This window comes from Cydia pomonella, chromosome 12 (assembly GCF_033807575.1).
Source record: "Cydia pomonella isolate Wapato2018A chromosome 12, ilCydPomo1, whole genome shotgun sequence".
Taxonomy (NCBI): Eukaryota; Metazoa; Arthropoda; class Insecta; order Lepidoptera; family Tortricidae; genus Cydia; species Cydia pomonella.
Genome location: NC_084714.1, coordinates 22,044,937 through 22,060,973, shown reverse-complemented (window position 1 = coordinate 22,060,973; position 16,037 = coordinate 22,044,937). Strand labels below are relative to the sequence as shown.

Genomic DNA, 16,037 nt, shown 5'->3' with positions numbered 1-16,037 from the left:
AGGTGTAAAGGTTCTCCAAATATCAAAGAATAAAAAAAAAATAAAAAATTGTATGAAATACATATTTCACGTCAAGAGACTGTTAAGCTAACAATCTTAAAACTAGTTCTACAGAATACATAACTACTATGTATTTAATATGTCAATGTCATCATCAAAATAACTAAAACATAACAAACATTAATACATAAGGTTTTTTTTTTTTTTATCTTTATTAAATAAAGGGGTTTTATCATGTTTGATGATGTCACCCCTATTGTTACAAATCAAAATCACAATTTTACCGTCGCTTAATTCCTAAATTGACAAGTTTGTACAAATCTTTAGCTTTTTTAGACAAAGGGTGTGCTAAAATATCGTTACAAATACATAAGGTTGAACAGCTAGAAACAACAGCGCCATATGCCTCTCCGGGACACTGCACGCAAAACTATTACAGCTTTTGAGACTGGATACTTGGCCATGATTCCGTGTCTCCCAAGTAGTCATCTATTTTATAGTACTTATCCCTTTATTTACATTTTAAGTCAGTTATCAAAATATTTATGCATCTTCCTACACCTACTCGTACTTATCTGAAGAAAATAATTGCACAGCGATGTATAGAAAGCTGCATATCTCACATAATCTGATAGAATATTACAGTATTCACTCAAACAATAGCGAGACTAAAACATAATAGCCATCTCCGACCACCCCTCTCAAATCAGTACATCGTGTATCATACAAATTACATACTAGCATAATGTTTACGTGCAAACAAACAAGTACGATTTTTCAAAAAAGCTTTGCTTATTTAAAAATAGTCTTTATAGGTAAAGGTATAAGGTTTACATTAGGTAAGCTTGGGTATGGAATGAGCTTTGATAAGCTGCATGCGTGGAGACGCGTGCATAATCGCATACGCATGATGAGATATATTCACAAGATATTTCGTCTCAATCGATGTTCGGGTCTAGTATACCTAGACCTGGGTGCCTAGCCAAGATGCCATTCGTTTGCGCTACGACAACGAAACGCTGTCTGACACGCTTACATATTAGTGCGATAGAGAGACAGACAGCGTTTCGTTGTCGTAGCGAAAACGATTGACATCTTGGCTACGAGTAGGCACCCTGGTGTTGGTAAAGATAAAGACTTGTCTTTGGAATTCACAAATATAAATTAGGCTGATATAGTTTCTAAGTCATGACTTTCATGAGTCACGGCTTGAGATGTACAGTCAAAGAATGTAATTTCCGTAGGTACCATTCCGTATCTAGTCACAGTGACAATCAATATGAGAGTCCCTAGGGACCTCATACCGACTACTGTCACTGCGACAAGGTACGTAATAGTACTGAAATTAGATTCCTTTATCGTATTTTGATTAATGGAGAAGATACCTACTTAAAATATTTCAAAGTCGTCAATTTTCATTAGTTTTTTGAATGACTGCCAACGTGTATGTGACCCCTTTGGAGTTGCAAGCGTCTATAAACTTCGGTGTATGCATATCATCAGGACGGTTCATGCATGATTACTCCGAAATGTTATCTAGAAATATTATTACTTGCACATTACTAAGTAATGTTCTATCCATATGATTACATTGATTTGTAATATTCAACACAAGACTATCAGAGGGTATTTAGAAAAAAAAAATCTGTTTACTTTTTAATCTACTACTAGTATTTGGGTTATTTCGACTCAGAATTACGAAGCAAAAAGTGTCCCCAGTTTTTCATACAAATTTAGGGTGTCAGTTTTGTGATGGTCCATACAAAATGTATGTCACAAAACTGTCATTTTTAGGGTTCCGTACCGAAAGGGTAAAACGGGACCCTATTACTAAGACTCCGCTGTCCGTCCGTCTGTCTGTCTGTCACCAGGCTGTATCTGATGAACCGTGACGTATGTATGATGATGTAATGACGTATTTCTGTTACCGCTATAACAACAATTACTAAAAACTTCGGGACCCTCAGTGGGCGAGTCCGATTCGCGCTTGTCCGGTTTTTTTTTTCTTTTTATTTTGACAATCGAAAAGAAATAATCCAAAATTGTGTTTTAATTAAAAGTAAATTATAAGTAAACTTTTAACTGAAAATGCCCATCAATATGCCCATTCCTCAGGAACTACGGTCAGCCTTATAGTGGTCCTCATGCGAAGAGGTTTCGACTAGCATAATAGCATATAGAATAATGCTGGCAAGGTGGCGCGGGGGCGGCGCCGGCGCAGCGAGGCTAATCGGATGGCGATGTTACTGATAAAACAATACGAGGCGGTACATGAAAGATGACAACAATGTGCTGGGATATAAGGTTTAGTATTTTTGGTCCTTCTTGTGGAGTGGTGGAGTTAACTCCTCATTAACATGTAGCGATAATGAAATGAACCTCGTTTACTAAAAAAATTTTATGGAATGTAATGTTCTGAAATAAAGATATTTATTTAATTAAAATAATTAGGCTGTAGGTTCAAAAAGCGGAGTTTTTGAAAAATCGTATCGCTTTTTTTAGATCATAATACAGTTGCTAAAAATTTAATTAAAGCCCGAATAAGTGCTGCTTGGGCAAAATGGCGAGAAGTAACCGGTGTCATCTGCGACCCTAGGATACCGGTGACGCTTAAGGGCCTTGTGTACAAGAGCATCACCCGCCCAGTCCTACTATGTGGTAGCGAGACCTGGCCTGTCCTCGGAAGACATGTCCAGCAGCTTCACGTCACCGAAATGAAGATGTTGCTATGGATGTGTGGCGTTACGCGATTAGATCGCATACGTAACGAACACATCCGTGGCAGCCTCGGAATTCGTGACGTAGCGGATAAGCTGCAGGAAAGTCGCCCCCGATGGTATGGCCATATAAGCCGCAGACCAGTAGACTACGTCGGAAATAGATGCCTCAACCTCACTGTCCAAGGCCCCAGATCACGCGGCCGCGGTAGGCCTAAGAAGCGCTGGCTGGAGGTCGTGAGAGCGGACATGGAAGAGAACAATCTCACATCTGAGGATGCCGAAGACCGGGCAAAGTGGAGAAGATTAAGTAGGAAAGCGGACCCTGGCGCTAGGCCGGGAAAACGCTAGGTTGAATAAGAAGAAGATTTTCTATAGTATATTCTCTCTTCATCTATTCGAAAGTTTATTTGGCTTTCCTTTTCTTTATGAGCTCTAGGAAGAAAACTCAAATATTTAAAAATTAGGCAAGCTGGCGGGAATTAAAGGTGGACGCATTATCACAACTAGTTATTGAGAAAAATCATAATTTTATAACGGCAAAATATTCTACAGTCTAGAGCAATAAAAACATGTTTCTTTGTATTTCATATTCCATGTAATTCTGTATTTCTTGAATTACTTGATTCCTTCGCAATAACACAAATACTCGATCTCGACGCAAATCGCAAATGTTGCAACCACCTCGCATCCTCGCAAATTGCCTTCCCAGAACTACTCTCATTAACTCGCAATAATTACATTTCAAAATAATCCCGTCCCTCTCCCACCCACAACTATACAGATAAGATAAAACGTGACAGTAAGATCTAGATAACAGATGAGATCGGGATCACTGAGACATTAGTATTGCGATATTTATTGCGATATTTTCTGTGCTCAACCAGTGTTTACGACTATAATGTTGGATTACGTAAATGATGGTCGTAAAAGGACAAAGTTGCTGTATCTAGAAATACGGTTAGAATTAGGACACGGTTTTTATGACATCAGGTAGGTATGTAAACGAGCTGTGGCAGGTAAATGGACCCTAAAGCTATTAAAGTATTGCAACTGGAATTTAAAACGAATAAACTTAGGTATAATTGAGGTTAGCAACATATTCACATATTGGTCGGCAATAATATTGGTAGTAGGTGTTCATTCCTTGAATACACATTGTTTTAGAAGCACGTATTTTAATGTTTTCTCGCTGTCCCGAAAGTATTCCCCTATTTCGCAGTGAGGACTGAGAAAGCCAGAAGGAAGAAACAAGGTGAGGACTGAGAAGTGTTTTTTTCGTATTATAAATTGATCAGCGATTGCTAGTCAAACCTGATGGAAAGTGAAGACAGGGCCTAAGATGGAACTGACCGGTTAGGTAGTAGCCTATTCACTCTTGCTTTAAAGAGACCGAGCTCATATTTATCAGGGCATACAGATGGCGATTACATAGGTCAATAAAATGAAAAAACGCTAAATTATTTCGGTGGCAGTTTTTGGCCAAGAGCAATATGTAAAACATTTTACATTGTCCTAAGGACGACATAAAATATATAATATTAAACAATCATAAATTAGCCGTGAACAGCGATATAAGATATAAAGCAAGGAACGTTTACTGCCAGTAAACATGGCGTCCGTCCATTAAGGCGATGACACGTTATAACGTTTTATTAACCTACTTCGAAATTTTAATCCCTTAAATGTTAATAGGCAGTTTACACACTGACACCTCACGGACTGCCGCGGCCAGCGGTGCGACCGCCGAACAATGTATGAAGCACAGTCATACAGTTTCGAGCGCCAGCGGCTTGGTTTTGTATGGAAAACTTCTAATCATTAAATTCAATTTGTGTTACAATTTCTGACAACGAAAACTTAGTAGTTCGTTGTGGTACTCCAGACATAGACATATCTAACTTGAATGTTCATGTTAAATTAATTCATTTTATTACACAATGTCTTTTTAAAATGAGTTACTTTAATTGTATTATGGCGGCAGAAGATCGACATCTAAGTTCGTGTGACATAAGTCGCCCGGCCATAACAAATACTTGAGCATTCGTCATTTCATTAGAAACGGTCAATCACTGTAGTTATTCGTAATTTTGTAAAAAACTTAACGCTTAGTTAAACTTACATTTATATCACGAAGTTACTGGCTCATCCGATCCAAAGCAATATCTGTAACAAAAATAAATCTTAGATTTAATATCATCGTCCATGTTGATTGACAATTTGTACCTTATTGCAATTACATAAGGTCCCCCAATGGCCAGTTAACCCTTGGAGTGGCAGACCGTCGACTCCCGACCGATTATGTCATTTAAATTTCAAATTTGATTAATTGAAATAAAATCAAAATTCCAATAACTCTAAAACGATATATGTCACTTGAAGAGTTAAAGTATTGCTGTTGATAGTGTTCATTAAAACCATTTAAAACTAGAAACCTTTGCGTCGTCTTCTTTAAAACTCGGCTCGGATTTTCGGACTCTTATAAATAAGTCGAAACTAGTTATTTTCAACTTGTTAGAAACTCCAGTCTTTTGTAAAAAATTGGGTCCTGTTCAGAGAACTCTCTCTCTCTTTCTACAAAAACAAAATCTAAATGCATTGTTTGAATTTAAAATAAATGATATTCGTTAGATAAACTATGCAATAATCCTTATTTTTAACTGCAACTAGTATTTAGATAAAACCTATAAAATTGTAGACGAAGTTTCCTTTTGAGTTGCGCTTTAAAAACGACTCAATAAAGGAATTCCACTCAGAACTTAAGAAACTCGGAAGTTTTCTAATTCCAAACCCTCGTAAAAACGAGTCGAATTCTTCAAATTTAGACTCAAAAGATTCGAGTTTCTGCCAACATTAGCTGTTGAGTGTTGATCATCATCGTTGACACAATTACTTGATTATATTCAAATCTTATTGCCAGGAAATGAGGTCGACAAATAAATACTTAATAGACCGCAGAGGAATTCCGAGTCGGTAGGAGATCAAGAGACGCTTAAATGGTGTGTCGCGGATAAAAAGTGATTATGGACGATTATTTATGCACGTAGCCGGTGAACGGCCCACGAGGGACAAATGCTTCCATTGATCGAACAGCCCAACAGTTCAGTTAAATCGAATAGTCCTTTGAATCTCACTATTTAGACTCTTTACTTATTTTACAATTTTTTCAACTTACAATTTTTTGTTCTGGTAAATTCTTGCAAACTAAATTAGACCCGCTACCCATTATTTGATTGAGTTGAAACTTCACATAACATACGTATATATGAAAGTTGGATGACAATGCAACGGATATTATGGTACCATCGAGCTGACCTGATGATGGACAAAGGAGGTGGACAACTATTACGAATACAACGCATCCTAATTGTAGTAATTGTGTGTGGAATTGTCTGGATGGGTATTAGTTGCCTGTTGAAAATAGTATTCAGCATTTAGGGCCGGTACAGACGGACTGCAACTCGACTGCAACTTGTATAGGAACTGCATGCCGACTGCACTCCAACTGCAACGTCGACGTGCAGTTCCCATACAAGTTGCAGTCGAGTTGCAGTCCGTCTGTACCGGCCCCTAGTGCTTGATGAAAAAAAATTTTACAAAAAACTTATTTAAGTCTCTGAAGTCAGTCAATTTTGGAAACTTTCGTATAGCCACATTACATTATTCTAATCGCATAGAGCTCTCAGGCGGACCATTATAATTTTATGATTCCCGAAAACGGTTAAGGCTCGGTTTTCGTTTGTCAATTCGCTAATATAATATAGATTTTTTTAAACATTATGCATTGTCGAGCAGTATGTTCTACATTTGACGCTATAAAATAAAATCCATCTCTTAAACTAGCTGCAGTGGGTGGGTTGGCACACGAATGTGCCAGGAAGGCTGCCCAACTGAGAAGAATTGCGGCGTTGTCAAGCAATCGCTAAAACGGAGTGGTCGTGGTGATCTGTTTAGCGATCATCTGCAGCACCAGAGTTCTGGCAGAGTTGCTAAGAGTGAAGAAGAAAAAAAAAAGAAGAAGAAAAAGTTAACCATAACTTAATACCTGTACCTGTACGTTACCATTACCACGGACAGCTTACCAGTAGAGCCCTACTAGTCTGAAATATTCCGAACAAGCACTTTCAAAGAACAAATTCCTATATCGGAACAAAATCATAACAAGGCGAGATCGTGCACATCTAAACGGCGATGTTACTATCGTCCACATCAACTGACAAGTGATAAATCTTATTCCAACCACATAAGGTCCACCTTCAGCTAAGTGTTGCTGCCGTTACTTAGTATCTCTACGGGAAAATACTGACAATTCGTGAACCTTATTAGTTAAGATGTAAAGTACACCTCTGGTCAGGCAAGAGTGGAGTATCTCTAAAGGATAACGCCGAGTACGGTGCCTTATAAGGACGATGTTATTGATAATGGCAATACTGTGGCTAACACTGCACAATAGATGACTCAAGGTATGGTACCTATACTGAGTATTTGTTTCATTGCGATAAATGTTTTGCAGAATGCTCCGAAAAGAAATAGCATAGCACAGGTAGTCAGTTATCCTTAAAAACATCTTTACACGCAACGTATCTGAGCCCGCTATACCGATTAAATTGTTTTACGCTTGCTTCGCAATTAGGATGCGTTTTCCAAATAAATCCATGCTAAAAGTTTGTAGACTAAAGCTATGGGGAAGGTCTTCTAAATATATAATAGGTACCTATATATCCATCTTAGAATAGAAAATCATTTGCAATTAGTTCGAGACTTAAAGTTCTATAAAATTCGCAATGCATAACATAATTAGTGCTTGAAACATACTTTCAAATACTATCCGTCAAACATCCACCGAAGATAGCCATCAAGCAATTTAAATCCATCCAAGCTTGATGTGCATATCGCGCAAGCAAATTAGACGTGATGGCCATGAAACTATACGTTTTTTATTCCAAAATGCGCATCTAAAATACTTTCCATAAACATACGCTGTTAACTAATTTTAAAACTTATTGTAAAGAGATAAGGTCCACAGTTGAGTGTTGTTAGTACCTCGTGTGGTACAACGTGTAATTTTAGGAAACGTTGTTATAATGCGCGCGAGATTGCTGTGATTTGGTGCGGCGATCTTGCAATTATTATGCCGTGTTGATTCTACAAATGGTATTGTAATTATTGTTTCTGTGGACTGGTCTAGTACACGGCTGATTTCGACCAAGTCCAATAAAAAGCTGAGAGACATTCTTTGAACCTCTTTTTTCGTGCCTATATTTTTTTCAATTTCATCGGTTAAAAAGTCGAAGTTATAAGTATGTTTATATTTTATTATAAAATAAATGATAAGCCATTTTAAGAATATAATTTGTGTAAGTTGTGTTAAAATCATATATGTTTAGTACGTATTCCTGACTACTCTACTTAAGAGTTAGATGATTTTGGGCAATTTTTCTAATGAATATTTCTTGAAACTAGCTATAATGTAACAATTGGTCGTGCAGAGATGACTTTCTCTTGATCACTTTAACCACGTGCTCTTATGTTCTTCCAATCGCCCAACATCCGCAGGCAAGATAAACGCTCAACTCGTTTATACCGGTTGCCAGGGTACAGTATGAATTATCAGAAATGATTCTTTGGCCTCAAACCCTATTAAGCTGTTAAGCAATGGTTCGAATTCAGGTAATAGCATTCGGAGTCGGAGATAACACTTTTGGGTAATGTAGTAGATTCTGGCCTCGAATGTCCAATACCCTGAATGTCCAGTTCTGGTATGTCCCATTTTCGGAATGTCCATTCTCCGTAAGTCTAATTCCCCGAACGTCTATAGGACCAGTACGTCTAATCCTTGTATGTCCAATAATCCGAATGTCTAATCCCTGTACGTCAAGTCCTTGTACGTCCGATTCCTCAAACGTACAATCCCAGTATGCTCAACGACCTCAATCTATTAGCAGGTCCAATACCCTAACCGTCATTCTCCTCCTCTACTTTAATTTTTCACCCACAGATAAGAATATTCGGAGGTGACAAAAAGCTATTACATAAATTTAATATTTATAACAGTCATTTTGGTTTAAGCGTTCCACTCTAGCCCGTTAATTAATTGGAATACGTTTTACTAACCAAGGTCGGGCAAGACAATACGCGTAAAGGCTTTCGTAAAAATATCTCAATTGTGTTTTATCCATTTACAAACCAATTCAAACCCTTTGTTAATAACTAAAAGTTAATTTTCGCATGCATTGAGTCTAGACACTTGAATTTGTTCATAAAATGAAGTTTTCGTCATCGGATATTTTTTCTACGTTCGCTTCTCGGAACTTAGATAACGCTCGAGTTGCGTAAACTGGAGATGCCATAAGGAAGAACTGTCGCTCACTCAATACTTTTATATTCTGGATAATTTACGACGACGTAAAGATAAGTGTGGCTACATGTGGTTGTGATCAACTTGTTCGTAAAACATCGTTTGTTTGATATTCTCTGAAGTTAATGACCTCATTACTGTCTTATAAGTAATGCATGGTGTTTTGTTAGCTTTTTATACCACGTTGGCGGCAAAAACCTTACGGTGCACCTGAAAACGTAACCTATGGACGCATTCCGGACTTTTATTGTAAAATGTAACATTTCTCAAAGAAAACCACGACAACTGAGGGCCTACCGCGAACCACGTTCGACGTGTTGCCTCTCTGTGGCACTTGTAAATTCTTACGTAAGTGTGACAGGGAGGCAACACGTCGAACGTGGTTCGCGGTAAGCCCTCTGATCAGCCAAAATCCATGAAACAGACAATTCTTTAACAGTTAGGGTTTCTTGCTAAAGCTGATGAAAAAAACAAACTTTAATAGTCAGCAGCAGAAGCGGCTAAGGAGGTTCACTTGACCTAAACTAAAATAATCTACACACGATCATATTCTTCTAACAACAATGTGTTCAAATAATTTTGAAGACCTCACCCGCTTCCCTACTGTCCACGCGAAACGGAACGGTTAACACGATTACCGGACGAGTAGAGCTACGTCACGGACCAAGTGTCAAAATAACACCATATCATCGTACTACTGTCAATACCTACTCGTATCTTTACGAGACAATGAAATTTGTGTGTTATACACATTTTGTATTTTTTTTATCTTATACCTTTAAACGAGCAATTCTTGTATATATATATATTTCTGTGATCTCGGAAACTGCTCTAACGATTTCGCTGAAATTTGGTATATGGGGGTGATTAACTTTTTTTTTTTAAATGTTCATTTTTATATATATATATTTTTTAATTTTTATTGTTTTAGACAAGTTTAATTTAGTAAAAAAATGTAGTTAAGATTATCACCTATACACCACCATATTACAATAAATAGTTATAACCATACCCCGGGGTTTTCGGTGCGGGAATGTTTTACACTAGCCAAAAAACAGGTTAAAACTATAAAAACCAATACTATTTTAATATTTCTAAGCGCATTTGAAGCTTACCTTCTATTTTTAATTCATAGTTTGGTAATTATTTTACAATAGACAAAGTTATAAATACAAGAAAACATTCCCGCACCGAAAACCCCGGGGTATGGTTATAACCGAGCAAAGCTCGGTCGCCCAGGTACTAAATAATTTAAATGAAATATCTGCAAGTTTAAAGCACGACCTTCTTATTGTTTGTCCTATCGTGGACAACTACTTCTGAGGGCCTACCGCGTAAAATGAAATTCGCAAATTGCGAACTTCGATTATCGCGGTTAAAGCCCTGTAATACAAACCATTTGCAAAATTTTACCAACAGCTGATAGGTAAGACCCATGGCCATAAATGATTGATCAACTCAAGTTACTATTTACATTTATTAGAAAGTAACGTAGCTACGAGGCAGAAAAAAGTTTAGCGCACCATTAGCAATAAATGAGACAATATTGTGTGCTGTCAGTTACAGACGTCCAATCAGTCGCTACAACACCAGGGTAAGTTTGATCTCATGTTGCACATATTTCCAATGGTACTTCTTAACTTACATTATTAGCATAGCCCGGTTTTCCTGGGCTGGGTAAAAACTTATTTCCAGTTCTAGTAATCAATTAAAATATCAACTAAAGCGTTGATATTTTTACTTACTTAATTTTAAATTTTACTAAACCGTTATAGATAATAAAATAAATAACAAAAGAGACTCGTATTTAAAATAACCAATTTTAATTGTGTTACAGGCGTATTCTGATTTTGTATCGGTTATGGATCCGATCTGTCAGTGTCAAAAATGACGTTTTTATTTGAAGAAATGTCACTTTTGAGACTGACAGATGAGATCCATAAACGTTCCAGATCTAATTCGTGGCTTGTTATTAAACGAGAATACGCCTGATAATTTAGTTTCAAACCTCTTTGATTTATTTTTATTGCAACTGTAAATATCTCACACCTGACATTTGATTCTAATCATTCAGACAATAATTTCAATTATTTTTATTAGTAATTAAATTGATTACGACCAAATTGGGGGCAATTACGCGTACGCTATTAGAGTAATATAAAGACCAGAAATTGTAGAACGACACCACAAAATAAATAATAGTATTATCATAACGAAACCACGAAATGGTATCAGAGTTTAACCTCATCGAGTGCGACAAACGATTTCGGTTACTTGCACAGCGTTACGCCATATGGAATTCATTCGTAGGGAAAGTCAGCAAGTTCCCCTTTTACATTCTTTCCATATGGCAAAGAAGTAATAACAATAAGGTTCCAAAATAGACAGTTAAATGGTTTTACGAAGGTATTACAAAATTACAAATCAATGGGTCAATTTGTACAAGATAAAACTTACAAACGCGTAGAAATGCATTGTGAAGAGACATGGCTATCGCTAGTGATGTGCTCATTAATCATGCGCCGGTCGTCTCCGACACATAAAACACTGAGATTGCAGTGTCATTGCAAACGCTTGCCGAGAACGCCAGGCACGGTTCAGGTGAACCGGATAGCCTACTGCTAACTTCGAATAATCGAAAAACGATATCGCTCTACCACCCAAATATGCAGGAGCGATAGAGAGCCAGATAACGTTTTTCAAGGGTCTGATTGAGGGGCAAAAATTCTGATTTTATGGTTCTTTTACAGGATCGCGTAGGGACTTGGCAGGTCTCAACCAACCATTAGGAAATGTCAGGATTATCAGGCTGATGTCCGATCCTATGTTCGAGTGGCCAATGCTCGCGCCTGCTTGGGGAACACACGTTCCTGATGCGAGCGTTACATCACTACGCCGATAGAAAACATAGACGACGATGACTAAATACCTCATGTGTTTTGCAACAGGAATATTACTTGGGATCGGACTCTCACAATCAGTAGCACTGTAAAAGCATTCCTAAGTGTTTGTTTTTTTTTTATACTACGTCGGTGGCAAACAAGCATACGGCCCGCCTGATGGTAAGCAGTATCCGTAGCCTATGTACGCCTGCAACTCCAGAGGAGTTACATGCGCGTTGTCGACCCTAACCCCTTCCCGCCCCTCGTTGAGCTCTGGCAACCTTACTCACCGACAGGAACACAACACTATGAGTAGGGTCTAGTGTTATTTGGCTGCGGTTCAAAGTTTCAAAATTTCGAGTTTGTTTTCAAAGTTTCGAAATTCGTTTGTCCTTTTCTGTACAGACTTTAACATTGTTGGATAACAGAGAGTTATAAGAATACCTAAAGGTTGAGAAGAGATTAAATGCATCCCATACAACAAATAAGTTTGCTATAATTTTTTTTATGATACCTATAGGTGGCAAATGAGCCGACAAATCGCCTGATCACCACCCAAACAATTACCAATTAAAAAGCAATTACCGTCGCCCATGGACACCTGCAAGTGCGTTGCCGGTTTTAAGATAGGAGCAGGTCTTTTGTTGGTGGTTTGACGGTCATATCGGCCGGAAATACCACGCCGGTTGACATTTGACGTTTGGTTGTGCGAGGCAGGAAGGCTCTGGAGAAATGCACTGTTGAGGACTGCATACCATCGAAGTGGTGAAGATGGAAATGTTGGAAGATGAAAATGATGATGATTTTATGATGAGATGATTGTTGGAGTGAGTGAGCATTCATTTGGTTATTTGTTTTGGTGAAAGGGAGCGATCATACTAAAACTAAAATATTCATATCGCGTGTTGGTTGGTGGAACGAACAAGGCTTTTGCGATTACAGCGTTACAGATAGACACTTAGATAACTTTATAGACAAAACAACTTTGAAAATGATACCAAACTCGTTCCAGCCACCTTTTACTAGAAAATAGCGCTTTACTTTATATCCGTAATTAATTTTACGAAACACACAATTTAGGTCCCCTTAAATTATTGAAAATAATTACTGTAACTTTTAAGTGTGCTCATTTTAAATGGTTATTTATACCCATTTGTTTATGTTTGATATTCTTTAAGACTATTTAACTTAAGAATCCGTAAACCTTATTTCAAATTGATAATGTATTCTAATGTAACTTCTCCTTCGGTCTAACTCTAATAGCAACCTTACAATCCAGTCAATAAGGTTCACATTCTAACGATCTACCCTTTAAACCACTTCAACTACACATGAACTTATAAAAGTGACAGGGCGTATAATCAGGCAGCGAAGGATACGTTTAGGTCGTTTGGTTCCGCGTGTAGGGCGAGACTGGAACTATTAGGTGTGGATAACCGTATAAAGCCGATATTGATATGCTAATGATATCACTTTCGCGACCGCGACTATAGTGTGGTGGGCCGACGGAACAGTAGTTTAAAACTCTTACTTTAACTATAAAATCGTCGTGTTATGTTGTTTATCTTTTTAATCGTTACTATTTTCTATCCTCTGGTTTGACAGGTGCGATTTAGTTTGACGTTTAATTAGTGCGCGGACAAGTAAAACTTTACAAGCGGATGTTGATGAAATGATGATTTACCACCACATCGGTACTAAAATACATATTATAATCGTGCTTACAGCTAAATTAATTGATTTATTATTCGATAGAATTTTAGTAATTCTCAGAATAACCTTAGTCAATATAACTGTAGAATTTATATAGTTGCGATAAACATCTGAAACTGATTTATAATCATTTCACAAACAATTATTCATTTCGCATACACCGTAATAAATTAATAATAGCAAGAATTATACAAACAAAACAAATAAATTAACTCCTTGCCACACGATAAAATTCAACTGAAACAAACTTTCGATTCTCAACGACCATAGAGCATCGACTATTCGATACAAAAAAATCGATTATTAATCGTCATTCGATTGTGAAATCGAGTACTTGTCATTGAACGTCTAATTTCAAAGGATATCGAATGGGCCGAGGGTGTGACTGGACATGTTTGATCGTTATGATTACTTTATTCTTTTAAGTATTTGACGTGTGCATAATCGGTCATTTAGTCATAGTGAGATGAACAAATATTATAAATATAAAGAATAGCTTAACCTCGGTCATTGACTTTCTTTTCGGATTTGATAATCCATAAAAAATGTATTTTATTAGGAAGGCGCTGCTCAGAAGACCTTATTGTATGACAAACAAGTCACAGATAATCTAAAAATGATTGATTATAGAAATGGAGAGCTTACAAGAACGTGTGAAGTTAAATTATACAAATAGGTACTTACCTCCTGAAGACTTTATATATTTTACTGCAAATGCATAAATAAGTTATTGTTGTCACTGTCAGACGTTACCAGAGTCATAGTAAGATGTGTAAGAACCATAGTGGCTGGTTATGCTTTGATATCATATAATAAGAAGGTACCTACACACGATCAGCCAGACGGTTGACATTTGTGGCGACACGCGACGGACAGCTTAAAATCGATTCATGTTTACTTCATGAGGAGATTGCACCAGGATACGTGAACAGGGATTTGTGGACATTATTATATGCTATATTGATTAACAATAGTCTTGAATATATACTGGAATCATATACATACATAAGGACAATGGAAAATGATTTCTAATTAAATCAACTGATGATTGCCCCACAGACCAAGATTTAGAAATTAATACCGACCTCAACAGCGTGAAGCTCTGCATGCCTGTACTGTATCTACATATAAAAGTATGGTATTATGGCTGAGAGCACCGAATAGTATTTTATGATTTATAGGCAAACTTGCAGACGAATCGCCTGACGTTGAAAGCGAAAGAAGCGAAATACGGGTAAATTAAAGTTATCAGATCACACAGACATCACACGTAAATGGCTAATCTTTCATTCGTCAATCTTCTAACGTCCAATTATAAGGTCCATAGCAAGGATCTAGGAAAGATGCCCATTCACGGCCCCGTATCGACTCCTGTTGCACCGATCGATGCGCAGATACTTTTGATGCGTCCGCGCACCTATTGAAAAGTCTCCCGATAACATCTGACGATCGTTAGCTACGTCACTCAACATTCAATTATGCAAACCCAGATCTGATAGCAATAGCAGAGAACTCTAAAACATTCAAATTCAAATATAGAAGATACCTAATATTTAAATACGTTATACAAATTCGTGATCCATCAATACAAAGACACTCGACGTTGAAAAAACCGTCGCAAGTGCATTGTTCACACCATCACAACCGCTTCGAAAAACCACATTAAGTGTGAGCTTTGACTTAAATCAATACATTCAAATCTAGAAGTCAAGTTATACTGGAAAGTTTATATACTAAATGTGTTATGGATAGAGACAGGCACAGAAGACTCAAATATGCGTTTACATGTTTGCACCTTATTCTGTTAGAAATAAGGCGAAAAATGAATAGATATTTCTGACAAACATCTTCGAATAGTCGCTCGTTACGCGAGGATGATGGATGGATGGACCGTGTCCGATCGCAGCACGCGCTATCACTCCACCTCTCCCAAAGCCCCTTATTCCCTTTCTATGAGGTCGATAATCCAGCGCAGTTTTGACATATAGTTGAATGATTGACAAGTCCGTGCGATAGAATCGGCCGTCATAAAATATAGCCTCTAGTTAGTACACATTCATTGCTCTATCGGCCGTCAGTTTGAGCGATACAATTTCATTTAGACACTATCTGATACACAATAACGACATTATTCATGAATGTGAGAGATACTTGGAAAATAAAGGGAAATAGATCGTAAATATTTTAAATGTGAAAGCTTTGTGTCTGGGTGTTTAGATAGCTTTAGCTATTTATAAGGCAAAAGAGCTGAATTTGGATAAAATTCAGCTCTTATATATTTATATCTTTATAGTATTTTATCCTGGTTATACATAACCACTAACTATTCAGTAAGAATTTATGACATTAGGAACTATTGACAGTTTA

At 37.3% G+C, this 16,037-nt stretch overlaps 1 protein-coding gene across 3 annotated transcripts in view; it reads right to left on the bottom strand.

Annotated features, from left to right (window-relative positions):
• Positions 1 to 16,037, bottom strand: part of LOC133523862 (protein N-terminal asparagine amidohydrolase) — a 177,453-nt gene that overhangs the window by 69,297 nt on the left and 92,119 nt on the right. For all 3 annotated transcript variants that reach the window (XM_061859614.1, XM_061859616.1, XM_061859613.1), the window contains one exon: positions 4,840 to 4,883. The gene's annotated coding sequence lies outside the window, so the exon portion shown is untranslated. The remainder of the gene's footprint in view (positions 1 to 4,839; positions 4,884 to 16,037) is intronic.